General features: G+C 32.2%; 1 protein-coding gene across 1 annotated transcript in view; it reads left to right on the top strand.

The window, feature by feature from the left end:
* The first annotated feature begins 8,040 nt into the window (after positions 1 to 8,040).
* LOC111703231 (early nodulin-75) overlaps positions 8,041 to 15,949 on the top strand; it is a 17,462-nt gene continuing 9,553 nt past the window's right edge. Inside the window, exon 1 of the mRNA XM_023475119.1 lies at positions 8,041 to 8,129. The gene's annotated coding sequence lies outside the window, so the exon portion shown is untranslated. The remainder of the gene's footprint in view (positions 8,130 to 15,949) is intronic.

The raw sequence follows: 15,949 nt of genomic DNA, 5'->3' as shown, positions 1-15,949 counted from the left end.
AACAGAAATACTAACCTTTAAATTTTCTTCACGAAAAAATCCCTTAATTCCCATGCTTATTGGGCCACCCTGTATCGAAGACGGTAGCCATCCTTATGTTTTTTTGACACCCGGTATCTAGACATTGATTTATCCGTTCCTAGTATTGGATAGACACGGTCCCGTCTGTCCCTGCCCCTACAATAATTAATTATTCGATGCATATGTCAAACTGGAAAATTTAAACAAAAATATCTCTGTTTAACAGTTTTATGTTGTAGATACTTTTCAGAGTATTTATTTTGGTTTCAGTACTATGATTATTCATAAAAATATTAAACTCACGCACTATTACCCCCCCCCCCCGGCCCCATCCCCATTGCATGTTATAAACCACATTCTATTTATATAAAATAGTAATCTCTGTATGTTTGATCTATTATTCAGTAACACTTTGACCTATTTGCCTCAAATTTTGATTGGGGAATTCGTTAAATCTACGGGGATAATCTTCGCTTGTTTATAAAATTTTAAGTGAAGTAGATTGATGATTATGATGAAAGTTTATTATGTTGGATCAAGAAGGTTGGGATACAGTGTTATCCACTAAAGATTAGACTGTAAAGACGACTTGAAACACATAAAATATGATCACATTAGTTACATTTAGTCTGCTTTGTTGAATATAGTTTTGTTCTAGCTTATTTATTTCACCATTTCGATAAGAAAGAAACAAGTAAAGAGTTTGAGCTAGAATCATAAATATAAAAAACAAACAGTACAGTCGTCTCTGAAGTCTCATCCTTTTTGGGTAGCCCTGTATATCCGCCTTCGACACAATTTAAAAGCTTGCACAATTTTGATATCGATTCACAGATCTAGCCAGGATACATAGGATACTAGATTACAAGGATGGATACAAGATTACTAGGATCCAGATATACTAGATTACAAGGATCCAGGATACAAGATTACAAGGATCCAGGTTACTAGATTACAAGGATCCAGGATACTAGATTACAAGGATCCAGGTTACTAGATTACAAGGATTCAGGATACTAGATTACTAGATTACAAGGATCCAAGACACTAGGTTACAAGGATCCAGGGTACTAGATTACAAGGATCCAGAGTACAAGATTACAAGGATCCAGTATACTAGACTACACGGATCCAGGATACAAGATTACAAGGATTAAGGATAATAGGTTACAAGGATGCAGGATACTAGGTTGCACGGATCCAGGATACTAGATTACAAGGATCCAGGTTACTAGATTAAAAAGGATCCAGGATACAAGATTACAAGGATTAAGGATACTAGGCCGTTACAAGGATCCAGGATACTAGATTACGAGGATCCAGGTTACTAGATTACAAGTATCCAGGATACAAGATTACAAGGATCCAGGTTACTAGATTACAAGGATCCAGGTTACTAGATTACAAGGATTCAGGATACAAGATTACAAGATTACAAGGATCCAGGATACTAGGTTACAAGGATCCAGAATGCAAGATTAGAAGGATCCAGGATACAAGATTACAAGGATCCCGGATACAAGACAAGGATCCAGAATACAAGATTGCAAGGATCCAGGATACTAGATTACAATGATCCAGGATACTAGATTACAAAGATCCAGGATACAAGATTACAATAATACCAGGATACCATGATACAGGACATTTAAGATTACAAGGATCCAGTTTACAATCTTTAATTTAATTTTTTTTTTTTTTTTGTATCTCATGTAAGCTTATTTAAGCAATGCGGCTGGATTTTTGAAAATCGCAATTTGAGTGATTTAAGAAAATGATAATTGCCGGAAGAAAATAAAGCCAATCTTCGGCTTGGAAGAGAAAATAATAATTATCAATGATAAATCAGATTGATAAAATTGACAAGTCGTTTTTTCATTTACTCAATCTCTCATACTTTAGAATTTCCACAGATTATCATGCCTAAAGGGACACAATGCAGTGTAAAAAAATCAAGCTGAAAAAAGCAAAATACGTATCTGAATCCGATATCCCGTCACTTCAAACACTCATATTTCATTTTTAACATCCGAAATTTCATAATTTATGATTCAATCTTGCGCCCTATTGGTTGTCTCTGATCTTTGCCAAATATTGATATTCAGTTTTTTGCAGATTTACATTAGTTTAGCATCAGGAGCAACCCCTGTTAAAATAAGTTTTTACTGCCACAAACGTTATCTTTTGTTTCCGTTATTTCAGAATTAGAAAGTACACGGTTAAACACAAAGGATGAGACTTCAGAGACGATTGTACGAAATTTATACTGTCTGTTTTCTTACGCTATGACTCCCTGCAAATGTAAACTGTTTTTTTTGCCGAATAATTAAATAAGCCAATTCAAGAATAATCAAAGCAGAAGACATAAATTAACCTTGAAATTGTCTTATTTAAGAGTTTCAAATCGTCTTTACAGTATATTCCTTTGAGGGCAACCCTGTAATATATGCTGGCAAAAATTCAAAGTTGAAAAAATATTAAAACCTAAATATGTACATTGCAGTACACCATTCATTAAAACCTAAACATGTACACTGTACCCCAGTCTATACAGAACCTAAACATGTACACTGTACACTATTCATTAGAAACCTACATGTAAATTGTACACTGTACACCAGTCATTAGCACCTTAAACATGTACACTATACACCAGTCAATACATGTAAACTGTACACCAGTCATTAGAAATCTAAACATGTACACTGTACACTAGTCATTAGAAATCTAAACATGTTCACTGTACACCCATCATTAGAAATTTAAACATGTACACCAGTCATTAGAACCTTAAACATGTACACTGTACACTAGTAATTAAAAAATCTAAACATGTACACTGTAGAAGTCAGTATGCCCCCCCCCCCTCTCACCATAAAACATCTTTCTCCCTTTGAAAATAGTTGAACCTCGTATAATAAATGATCAGTGAAACTGACACCAAAAAACCGCAGAATTTTCAGTTTTTAGTTTATTTCTATTTCTCGGCTTTCTGCAAATTATGTTTCTCTACAACGGCCATCCAAGGAATACAAATCTTATATGTTTCCAATCTTCTTACTAGAAAGCGTTTGAGAAGAACAAAAATGTTTTGAATTTCTAATTATCAAAACCAAAACTACAGGTGTTGGCGTTCATATCAATACAATGAAGACGACTTTTTATTACTAATGTTTTGATCCCAAAAAAGTATTTTTCAAATAACAAGTTTACAAGTAAACAAAGAGAAGCAGCTATTTAACAACTTCTCTTTATTGATATGTTTATGTGTCTGTGCGATTGGTAGAAATTGAAATATAAAGTTGTATGCATTCTATTGATATATACGACGACTACGAAGTCACAAAGTCCTTTAGTAATGTCTCATAATTTTACCTTTTGCCTCAAGTTATTATGCGGTGCATCAAACTTTAAAGGGAGAGTTTGTGGAAAATGAATCATGATTCAAGTGCAGTAAGCCGATCGACAATACATCCCATTCTAAGGAAAGTTTTCAAACTACAGGTTTGCCCACAAACGATGGAACTTTAGAGACGACTGCACGGAATTAGTTTTGTCTGTTCCTTCATATTATGATGCCCTGCAACTATAAACTTTTTCTGTCTTTGCAAATTATTTAATAAGCCACTACATGACTATATTCAATATTCTTAACCCTATCCCTGCTGGGGTACTTGAAAACCAGGATATGCTGGGGGGGGGGGGGTTAATTTGACCCCCCCTCTAAATCCCATGTTTTATGTCTAAATGTGACAAATGATACATCATTAGAAAGCTCTTGTGCTCTACTTTTTGAATCTGCAAAAAAAATTTGCAAATTTGCAAAAATTGAATTTTTATCGCAAAATCCAGTTATATAGTAAAAATGTTTGCAAAAAAAAATTTGTCCAAAAAATAAAAAATTATACATTTTTGAAAAGCCCTTGGCCATGCCATTTCAAATATGCAAAAATTTTTGCAAAATTTTAAATAACCTGATTTTTAATCAAGAAAAACTAAAAATGTGCAAATTTCCTTAGACCGGTTGTTTGCAAAAAATTTGCAATTTTTTCGCAAAACTTGTGCAATCCGTTTCCTTATGTCATAGGCTTTTCAAAAAGCTAAATTTTATCAAAATCTGACAAGTGAAAGTGGGTCAAAACAAAGATTTAGTTTGTTACAGGAAAAAGCAGTCATTCAGGCAGTGTGCCTGAGGACTAAGGCAGTTAGTATTAAAGCCTGGTTTTAGGCCTAAAGGGAGGGCTTTGGGTATGTAAGAAAAGTCCGAAAATTTCAACAGCCTCAGACCAATACTTTTTGAGTTATGTAAAAAAAACTAGGGGGGGGGCAAATTGACCCCCCCCCCAGCAGGAATAGGGTTAACAGCCTCATCCTTTGTGGGGCACCCTGTATATTTTATTAAAACCTCAAATACATATAATCTTAAACTATATTATGAGTGTATTTAATGAGCAAACTTTATATTTCAATAAATTCCGTATTTATTGAAAAATCGAGGTTCAATATAAATTTTTCTGTACAGCAGACCTAATTAATGCAGTGCATGGGGATGGTGAAAATACAATAGCTGAACAAAATAAATAACATTATCAAGTTCTTTGCAGATAAATCCATTAGAAATGATGCTGAAAAAATGACAATTAATTTTTTTTAAACTATGGGTTAAGGAACAGTTTTACACTGTTGTTTTAACTATGGACCATGAGACATGGTGTCCAATATAAAATTTTGAATTATATAAATATTCAGTATTACTTACATGAAGGATTCATATCTCTAATTGTATAATGAGATAGATAGAAAGATAGATGTTACCGCCATACTATTTCTATTGGTTCAGAATAGACAACAAACACATGACTGAACCCTGATTGGATCAGGCGCTAATGGACTCGGCATACATAAGTGCTATCTAATCTTTATATGTAAATTAGGAGAGTTATAGCATCAAATATATATTAAATTTGATGCTTTATGTTGACTCTCGGCTGTCTATTTCGTTTAATATAGATTTTTAAATCTAAAATTTTCGATTTAATAAAAAAAAATAAAAAATAAACATATTCTATTTAATTGATAGATATAAATGAAAACATTTTATATCTTTAGTAATCTTTAGCGATCGGAGTAGATAAATGATCATGGCTTATGAAATAATACAATATAAAAAAAGGTTTCTCAAAGTCTGAAATCTTCAGTTCATCAATAACTTCAATATTCAATAATATCTTATCATGTAGAGCTGAGATATCTTACATTTTTGTGCGTTCCCCGTAACACGTCCTCAAAATGCGTCCTCCTCTCTTCATTGTTTGTGCGTCCTAGTATTTCTTAACCCTATCACGATGGTGGTGGGAAGGGGGGGGGGAATAATTTTATTTTAATGAGCAGGCCTTGAAAAGTTAGACTAGGGTCATGTATCACACTCTCCTATCTCAACTCTTAAAGGCAAAATCATAGGGGGTGGGGAACCCCCCCCCCTCCAACCAATCCAGATTAGACAAAAATTAGCCCAATCGGGATAGGGTTAAGAGTGTCTGCAAAATTGCATCCTCATTAGAGCATCATATTTTGCAACAGAAGAATATTACCAATTTCAGGGATTACAGATCGGAATTTTTAGTAATAGTAAAACTCTCCTCCTCCTCTCTCCTCCCCTCCTCCTCCCCAGTGTCCACTTTTCTCCGAAACATATTCTAGTTTTATTGATAGATATAAATGAACACATTTTATATTTTTAGAGATCGGAGTTGAATCATTAGTTTGCAAGTTGTGTTAACCTTTGCAGTACGATGCAGTACGTTTATTTGGTGTTAGAGGTTGCGCTATTTTTATAGTTTGATTTATATTTGGACACAATACGTGTACAATACAAGAACCCCTTGTTCTACTGCATAAATGTCCCTAGAAAAAAAAACACATTTTTTTTGTGGAATTATCCCAATTTGGTATAAGTCATTGGTACAATTTTTTTGGTATAAATCGGCAGTTTCTGGCACCATTATTGGTATAATGCCACAAGTTCTAAAACTCCATCCCCCTCGGTATCCGTCCCTAGTGCCCACTCTTCTCCTCCGGCCCCCCTCTGCCGCTAAAACTCCCTCCTCCGTAGCTCTATATTTCCTATTGCACTCCGTTGGCGGTAAAACTACCGGAGCTGTTGAAAAGCCCTGCCGACCCCTGTAGGGTTGTTCAAAATTTAAATATTTCAAAATATACAAAGTTATCAATTAAAAAGGAATTTGTAACAACAAGATTTTCAAACTTTACTAAAACCATGTAAATTCATGCATTTTAAAACTTTTTTCAATTTTGTTTTAAATTGATTTTTTATAACTTATTTCCGATGGTTTATAACTAAAAAAACGTATTTACAGGGTTACCCAAATAGATTAGACTTTAATGTCGACTGTGCAATGTTTATTTACACATTTATGTGCATTTATGGTTCCGACCCGGTTAGCTGCGAAACTATTTTCATTCTATCCGAAGTCATTGATTATCGTATAAACCATCGTTAATTATCGTATATATTTAAGGCAAAAACAGAATTTAACCGTTAGATCGCCAGATACAACTAACATTAGTTTGGTAAACAAATTGTGAAAAAATAAAAACTTCTTATAAAAACCCTGATGATAAGAAAAAAAATGTTTTCTATCAAACAGCCATTAAGTTATAACACTAAAATAATTATTTTATTAAATTCTTTGATTTCAGGCAAAACACACCTATTGTCCGGCCTGTATTGTCAATTTTTAAAACATATAAAAAATAGTTCCAGGAAAGGTATCAAGGTGTCTGAACCAATTTTCGTTAATTTGAAAATTAAAGGTATCCCTTAATTGGTAAAAACAAATCATCTTTCTTATCCAAGAAATTGATGCAAGAGCTTCAATTTCAATCTGAATTTCATTTTTTGACATAAAATTTTATAATTTTCCGATCTTATATTCATTATGTTTGTTTTACTTTTTTCTACTCCAATCTTGAGGCATTTTCAAAACTTTGAGTGTAAATTTGCTTTGAATTTGATGTTAAACTTTTGTTCCTATTATTAAACTGGATTTTCATAAAATATAACAAAATGTCCGCTTAACAGGCTTAAATTAAAAGGGTTACCCACACAGGAGGGAGCCGTGACCATGGCTAGATGCGTTTGATTTCTTCAAATTTAATACAATCGTGTTGTGTCTATAATTAATGCAACCATCATGAGACTTTTAGAGTTGTATCATTTAATGCTTTCTCATTAAACTGAATCCATCTACAAAAAAGAATAGAAAAAATGCTAAAATTATTATTAATAATTATTGAGATCGAATTTAAAAGCTTCATGGGATTAGGACCGAAGCTTTAATTTCGTTCAAGTTTTTTATGGCAATAAACTGTTTTAAATTTTTTTAATATCAGGTTCTAGCAGAAAGAAAGAGATTAGGATCATTATTACCTAGAGAAGTGTTAGGACGTAACCATAGTGCGGAAACCCTTTCTGTATGTGCCAGAATAGAAAAGTCGTAAATTCAATATTTTCGTGGATTACAAACATACAACATATCCACAAACGTATTTTAGTGTTAATTGCAGAAAAAAGGCCTTTTCTCAAAATTTACTTTACTTAATTTGAATGACCCGAAAGCATCTGGAATAATTTAATTTGACTCCCTTCCAATGGCTTATATTCATATGTATACTATTAAAACCATCTAATCAAAAAAAATGTCGCCTCTCCAAAATTCCAGAACGATAAAATGAAACAAATCATTAAAATGCTAAAAAGCTTTCGAATTTTATGAAATTTTATTCCAGAGCAACCATTTTTAAAGTTTAACATTATTTGGGGCTCCTCATCAACCCCCTGTTTCTCTTCATTACACAAGTTATTTCTAATGGTTTCAAACGAAAAGGTGAGTTTTGAACGACCCTAGATCTAAAAATGACTACGGATGCTCCCAAAATCTAAGCAGTAAGCTCCAGACAGACTAATCGTTGAAAAGTCGGGACACAAAATAATTTAGGTTAAAAAAGTGCATTGAGAAAAATAATTAAAAGTTTCAGACGTTTTTTCATTAAGATTCTTTCCACAGTCTAGAGTGACTACCGAATAGGTAAGCACCAAGGAAAAGGATAAAAATAAAAAGTGAAACTTTAAAAACTTGATATAGGATTTTTAGATTAATATTTAGTAAAAAATATGTAAACTTGAAGATGTTAATGAATTTAATGACCTCTGTTCAATCATTAGGATCAGTTCACACATATCTTTATCTAACATATTCATTTTAAATAGACATACATGTATATTTATGTAAAAATGCAATTTATTCGTGAAATAACATGTTTTGTAACGTTTAGAAATATAGAAAGATGACAATGCCCGATTCACAATGGTACCCTTAAACAAGCCTTATCTGATCAAGTATTAATTAGATTTCAATGTTTATAATTTTGAAAACAGATTATTTTCAATTGATGTTTCTTCAAAAAAGTTACCACTGCAGGAATACGGAAAGGAACTATCGGAATTAAACACTTTTAACCCTAGAGAAACGAAAATATCCTTCAGAATATTGATCAGAGAAAGGTTTCAAGGGTACCGTTGTGAATCGTGCATTTCCATCTTTGCATGGAGGGTCATTACGCTTAATTACAATCTCTTTAAGTAAAAAAATAATTCTAAAATTAAGAAAATAATTACCGGGCCGACTTGAAGGTACTGTCGAATACACAACAGTACTCTCTAAATATCTAATATTATAATGTTTAATGTTTAATATCTAAGCAACAACGTGGAATATATATTTATTTTGAATCGAAATTTCTTTTCAATTCTAACAATTTCATTGTTAGTCTCTGCTGCACAAAACCTGCAAGTCGGCATAAAAGAAAAAAACAATAATGGGAAATTATCAGTTTTCAGTTGAAAATTTTAGTCAATCTTCATAATTGTTGCTCAAACTAAGGTTTTAATGGAACCGTTGTGAATCGAGATAAACAGTAGCGCAACTAGGGGGGGGGGCGAATCGAGTTTCCCCCCCCCCCCCTCAGCATATTTCGCCACATTCATTTGACTTTCAGCATGATCATGACTGTGGACCATCTTTTATCAAATTTTGTCAATTTAGAAAAAAATACCTTTTTTTTTCTTTGGCGCTTCGCGCATCATTTCTAATATAAATTCTATCTATTTTATCGTCAGTTATTCTAAATTTATCCTCTCAAAAAAACCCTGTATATATTTTACTTCTCATGAGTATTACAATACATATACCATTTAAGGTTTCACAAGACCTGACAACCTAAGAAGAATAACAATAAGAAATATAATAAGGATTATAACGGACTATTAGGTGTTTTGAGGAGTATAGAAGAAAAATAGGGATAAGCCCCTCACTGGCAAACAAGGACAGAAGGATTTCGATCAGAAAGACTATTGAGGATTATGGACAGACGAAATATAGTCAAGTACTGCCAGGAACTACTTACTACTTAGGACGGCTTAGACATACGATTAAGGGACTATATAGTGGACAAATATGACTAGTGGATGAATTATAAAAAAACTGCTGTAGACTGTAATCTAGACTTACATATTGAATATGACTAAGCCAGGGACTAACAGACACTAAGAAATACATTAAAAGACATCAGAAGAACAAATTTTTTTGACGCATCGCACACTTGTTTAATTGATTTACTCATGTCGTTCATTTTAAAGCTGTAGGAAGAATATTTTCTCAAACACACGAACAAGCCATGGATATCAAAAGAATTTGGTGGATAATTGAGCACAGAGCCAACCCTTCAACAATTAAAAAATGTGAAGACATTGTTTTGTTTTTTTTTGTTTTTTTTTCGACACGGGGCCCCCCTGTACTCCCCACCCCAAGGCCCAGCCCTTCCATCACTATAGTTTCAGTATAATGAAATATTTTAATTTACTGTTATAGCGCCGATATAAGGATTTATCTCTAATTGGATAAATGTTACCGCAATGCAATTTCTATTGGTTCAAAATAGACACCAAACACATGGCTGAACCCTGATTGGATCAGATGCTAATGGACTCGGCATACTAGAGTGCCATGTAAAGATTAGAATATCCGGTTTATAAAGGTACTCTTAAAAGCTTAGTCTGATCAATTATAAATGAGATATCAGTGTTTATAATTTTGAAAATTAATTATTTTTCAATCGTGGTTTTTCTGCAAAAGTGACTTGCGCATTTCTTCTGCAGAAAAAACCAGGGAGAAGAAACAGAATCAAAAAACTTTTTATGCTAAAATAACGACGTTATCTCTCACATTATTTATCAGCTAAAGGTTTCAAGGGTACTGATTGTCCCTCTAAAAATTTAAGGTTACTTGAAATTATACAATTATACAAATATTATAGATTCTTTGCATTTGCAGCTAAACAGTCATTCAAGTTTCAAACCAAGAATGGGAGATCTACTTAAAAAGGTGAATCCCATTCATAAATATGTAAATACTTTAGCTTAGATTGTTTTTTTTTATTTTGGTTTAAGTTTTAAAGAGAACTGAAAAATGTAATCCAAATAAATTTAAAGAATACAAATTAAAATTTTATATTTTTCGCTAAAGTACATCTATATATAAATTTGGCTTGTCTGTCTGTTTGTTTTTATCCAATAAACACCAAAACGGCTAAACCGATCGGGCTCAAATTTTTTGTGTGACCTCACATGACACCAGGAAAGGTTTATGAATGATTAAAAGTTTAAAAATTTGTGTTTAAAGTTTTTTTTTGTAAAATTTTGAAAATGCGCGAAAAAATGTTTTGAAACCCGCGAACTTTTGTTTATTTTTTTATACTGTATAGAGAAGATGCTCGCAGATGAAGCCACAATTAAAAGTTGAATTAGAATATGGGCACGAAGCGCTCTAAAAGCCTAGTAAACTAATATTCCAATAAGTTATTAGGGAAACATTAATCAATTCTTAGAAGTTATAATTACTGCAAACTACCTAGAAGGAGTAGATCAATTTCATGCAATATTACTGCTACGACTTTGTGACCTCGTAGCTCATCTAATTTTGATATGAGACTACCAAAATTGGGCTACATATCAAAACTCGAAGCATCTGTGTTCTTTTCAAAGCTCTTTAAAGGGACAGACCAGCTACAGGGTGTCCCAAAAAACATGGGAATTCAGTGACGAATTGTATATCGTCTTTGCTATTAACAAGCATTGTAATACCTTATTTCAAAAGCCATAATATTATTATGTCTGCTAGAGTTTATTTTATGAAAAGGGTAAAAGACTGTAAAGATGTGTCTATAATGTCTCCGAAAGATGAACAATCAAGATGGACAAGTTTACTCTGTTTGTATACTGCAATTTTCTGGTTTTACTAAGTACAACTGTATGCAGGCAAAACATAAACAAACAAAATGTGAACATAGCAGACGACACTCTTACAGATTTCAGCTTTCACATTAGGTATCACTATACTAAATCAAAAAATTATTTTAAAAGACGATATCGAATTCGTCACTGAATTCCCATGTTTTTTGGGACACCCTGTATGTAAGGTAGTTAAACTAAGTATGCAGTGTTGTGGACATATCCTTTAGGATTCATTTGAGACATAAAACGTTTCCACGATATATAATTTCTGAGTTTGAGTGCATAGTCGACGTTCAAAATCATGAATTTGGGTGGGTACGTTTCCAGAATCGGTTTTTTTAAAATTAAATAACGACAAGGAAAATTATAGTAAAAATTTTATTGTCAACTAGTTAGATGTTTAGGAACATATTTCTCAAAAGATATTTGTCAATAAATCGAAGTTAGAATTAATTATTTCCTTTTTCATCATTATATTGAATTTCTTAATTTCCCATGAAATTGTTCGCAGATTTCTTCAAAATCTTTAAATGTCGTCTTTTCAATGAAAATTCCAGAAAACTCTGCAGAAATCTTTGTGATTAAAGAGAGATTATAGAAACTAATAATTAAATAAGATTACTTATTTTCGATGATAAGAGTTAATTCTAGTTTCTCAACCTGTTCCTAAACAACTAATTAGTTTACTGTAGAATTTGGTTTACATTTTTTTTCGTCGTTATTTAATGATTTATAATAAAAAGCAATTCGGAAAACATATCCACTCAAAAGTACGATTTTGAACGTCGACTTTGCGCTCAGGATTTACAGATCTTTTAAACGTTTTATATGTATCAAATGAATCCTAAAGAATTTGTCCACAATACTGCATACTCAGTTTATCTACCTCACATAGCCGGTCTGTCCCTTTAATAAGAGGAGTTAAGATTAAAAACATAAATTTCTATCCTTCTTATAATTTACCTTAGTTTGACGTGTAAGAGCATTCGATATAAAGCTTGAACCATAAATCATGGAAAATAATAGAAATAAAAACAAAACTATAAAATATAAAATTTTCAAACCCAACACTTCGATATTTACAAATTTAGCTTCTCTGTTTGTTTGTATCCAATAAACGTCAAAACGGCTGAACCGACCGGGTCCAAATTTTTCGTGGGATCTCGCGTGACCCCTGGGAAAGTTTATGAATGATAAGATTTTTGAAAATTTGTTTTTAAGAGTTTTTATTTTTGTAAAAAATTTCAAAATCTTGAAAATCCGCAATTTTTTTTTTATAAAATTCGCGATTTGTTTTCCCTTTTATTTTTCAATGTTACAATGAGAACGTGTTTACAATTGAAATAGAAGATGAGCACGAAGAGCCCTAAAAGCCTTGTTAATTTAAAAATACGAAGAAAGAAAAAGAAAAATACTTGACGAAGAAAAATGAACAGTTTCGATCTTCTTAATAATCTTAATACTATTATTATTAATATTAATCTTAAAACGGAAAATGGAGAACTTCATAATATTGCAGCCAATTATCTGAAAGGATGTAAGCAGTCGTTGTCCATTTTCTAAAATTTTAAATAAAAACTTTTTATGTATACTTTGCCTGTTTGTCTGTTTGTATCCAATGAAAGTTAAAACGGCAAAAACCGACCAGGCCTTGTGTGGGACCTGTGTGGGAGATGACCCCAAGGAAGTTTTATCTAACATCAAATTGGGAAAAAAAACCCTGGAAATTGTTGGAATTTTTTGAGAATTCGAAATGAAAATCCGCTAAAATTTGAAAATGATTTAAAATTATCGACTTTCAGAGCAACAGTTAAAAGCTAAAATTATCTTCAGGAAGCTTAGTTCTCTTAAATGATTAAAAATATATGAATAAGTTTAATCGCTTAAACAAATGTCAGCTTGGAAACCCAGGTTAACCTGAAAATCTATATGTTTCCTTTACAAGTCGGTCCACTTGGTATTTGTAAACCAAGCTAAGACAACTGCCTTGGTATTTGTAAACCAAGCTAAGAAAACTGCCTTGGTATTTGTAAACCAAGCTAAGAAAACTGCCTTGGTATTTGTAAACCAAGCTAAGAAAACTGTCTTGGTATTTGTAAACCAAGCTAAGAAAATGCCTTGGATCTACCGAGTAACCCCATCAAAATCTGAGACAAATCGGTCAGATTCTTGGGTTATGGATAGACGTACGCAAACGAACAGAGATTACTTCTGTATTAAAAAATTATTTTTGGGAACTTAGATACATGTGAGATATTAAAAACACTAAAAAAATAATCGTTTTTCGTTTCGCTGTTTGTTGGGTTACGAACGAACCATTCGTTTTGAACTTTTGAAAAACCAAAAATGAAACAAAGATACGATTGTTGTTGAAAAAAAAAATTACCTCCTCAAAAAGGCCTCGAGTGTAATTTTAGTTGAATCAAATGAAATCGTAAACTTAGGCTTCATTTTTGACTTATTATACAGTGATAACCAGAAAACTGCAGAATAGGAAGACGACATTAAATCAAAACGGAAGTACATTTAATGTTGGCACGAAGCAAATAGTTTAAATATTAAGTTATTAAATCACTTATTAAGTGAAAATAGTCTGCTAACTGCACTGCACAATTGTTGTGCCTCATGTTCGTTGGACTATTTAAAGTCATAAATAGATCTGTAAAGTCGCCTTCTATTCCAGAGTTTTTTGGTTATCACTGTAGGCGTCTTGAATTTGAAGTGTTGAGGATAGAACATCCAGGGGCGTAAATAAATATTTTCTAGAAAATTCCTAGAAGTCTGTTTAATATAATTTGTTATTGGATATGGTAAATGTTGATAATTGAAAGACGACCTATCCTACGAGACGATCCGAAGTAAAAAAGTCGGCTTCTTCGTTTCTTAATTGTAAAAAACGATCTTTTTCAAAGAATATAGTTTTTAATGAAGTATTTAAATATCCGTAAGAGATAATGTCTAGATTTGACGAAAATAATTATGAGATTAAGACGCTTACGTTATAACCATACCTGCTTGAAACTTTGCGTTCATTAGAAACTATCATGACAACTTTTAGTACAGGGTGTCCCACGAAACATGACAATTTGTGAATAGTTTTAAATGTCTTCTTTCATTATTAATTGTATTAATTGTATTAATTTAAAAAGACTTTTTGCAGTTTATTTTGTTAAAAAAAATCTTTTACTCAAATACATTTTAATCTAAAATCATGTTTACAACTATATGACTGCCAAATAATATTTTTTGTTATTCTCTTATATCAAACAGCTTAACAAATTATATGAAAGAAGACATTTTAAACTATCAACCAACTGTCATGTTTCGTGGGACACCCTGTATCTCAATTTATTGAATTCTTAAAATTCTCTTTTAATAATGAGATTTTTCTTGGAAGTAACTTCTTCACCTCCAGGCCTGGGGGCGGGAAGCCCCATCACATTTCATTCATCCTTGTTCTGTGGCCCTTATCCATTTATGTTTCTTACACTGATATAGGTTCTTATTTTCGCCGCTAGATGGGACTAAATTCGTTCAGCTTTCCATTTATTTCAGCTTACATACAGTGTGTCCCAATAATATATCCTGTAGATTAGACCCGACATAAATTTGTTCTTTTACCTTATATAGGATAGCTATTTTGTAAGAAAATATGTAAAAAAAAGATTGCATGACTGAAGATTTGTTAATTTTTAACTTAACTCTGAGACATGTCAGTATATTTGAATGTAGCGTTTTCAAGCTTGCTACATTAATGAAAAGTTCTTTAGCTGTGCATTGATATCTAAAAGAAAGCAAATAAACTGCTTACTGCACTGTGAGGTGCAGGAAACATTCCAAAAAGCTGGTAAAACAAACCGCCAACACAACACGATGGCGGCAAACCTTTACTTAAAACATGAATTCAACATTACCGAATTAAAGTTACAAACTGAACTAAGAACGGAGAAATTATAAATTTAAATAACACCAGATGTTTATCAATAAAACCTGTTGGATATATATATTTGAATTTTTAACAAATAAAGCTATTGTTATTGTTTTTCATGATATATAAATATTCAAAATATTTATAAAAAAATATCTCTGAATTTTGAGAAAATATATTAGAATATAAATAAAAGGAAAATATAGAAACCTTATCATTAACATACATATATACCAAGCGTCGGTACAATCCAGTTCATCTCATGTACCGGACCGAGTTTCAACTAGCCAGGGCAAGCAGTACAGTACAAATACAGACTATCAGGCAAAACGATACTGTACGCCAAATTAATGATCCCCTTCTAGTGAAAGTTATGTGATAAGTACACAAATAAATACAGGGTGTCCCACGAAACATAACAGTATGCAGGACGACTTGAATGTCGTCTTGATTTTTTATATAATTTGCTGCGTTTATTTGTCAATCTAATTTTAGAAGTAAATTTCTAGAGATAATAATCACAAAATTTCCCTTGTCCTGCCATTTCCAAAATGTGGTCTGCCTTTTTTGTGCTTTCAATATTGCCCGAGATATGAAGAATTTCGTTCAGATTTCGACAATTTTGCTTT

Source organism: Eurytemora carolleeae, unplaced genomic scaffold, assembly GCF_000591075.1.
Source record: "Eurytemora carolleeae unplaced genomic scaffold, Eaff_2.0 scaffold422, whole genome shotgun sequence".
Classification (NCBI taxonomy): domain Eukaryota; kingdom Metazoa; phylum Arthropoda; class Copepoda; order Calanoida; family Temoridae; genus Eurytemora; species Eurytemora carolleeae.
Note: the sequence above shows the minus strand (reverse complement) of the source record. Positions and strands in the feature narration are given on the sequence as shown.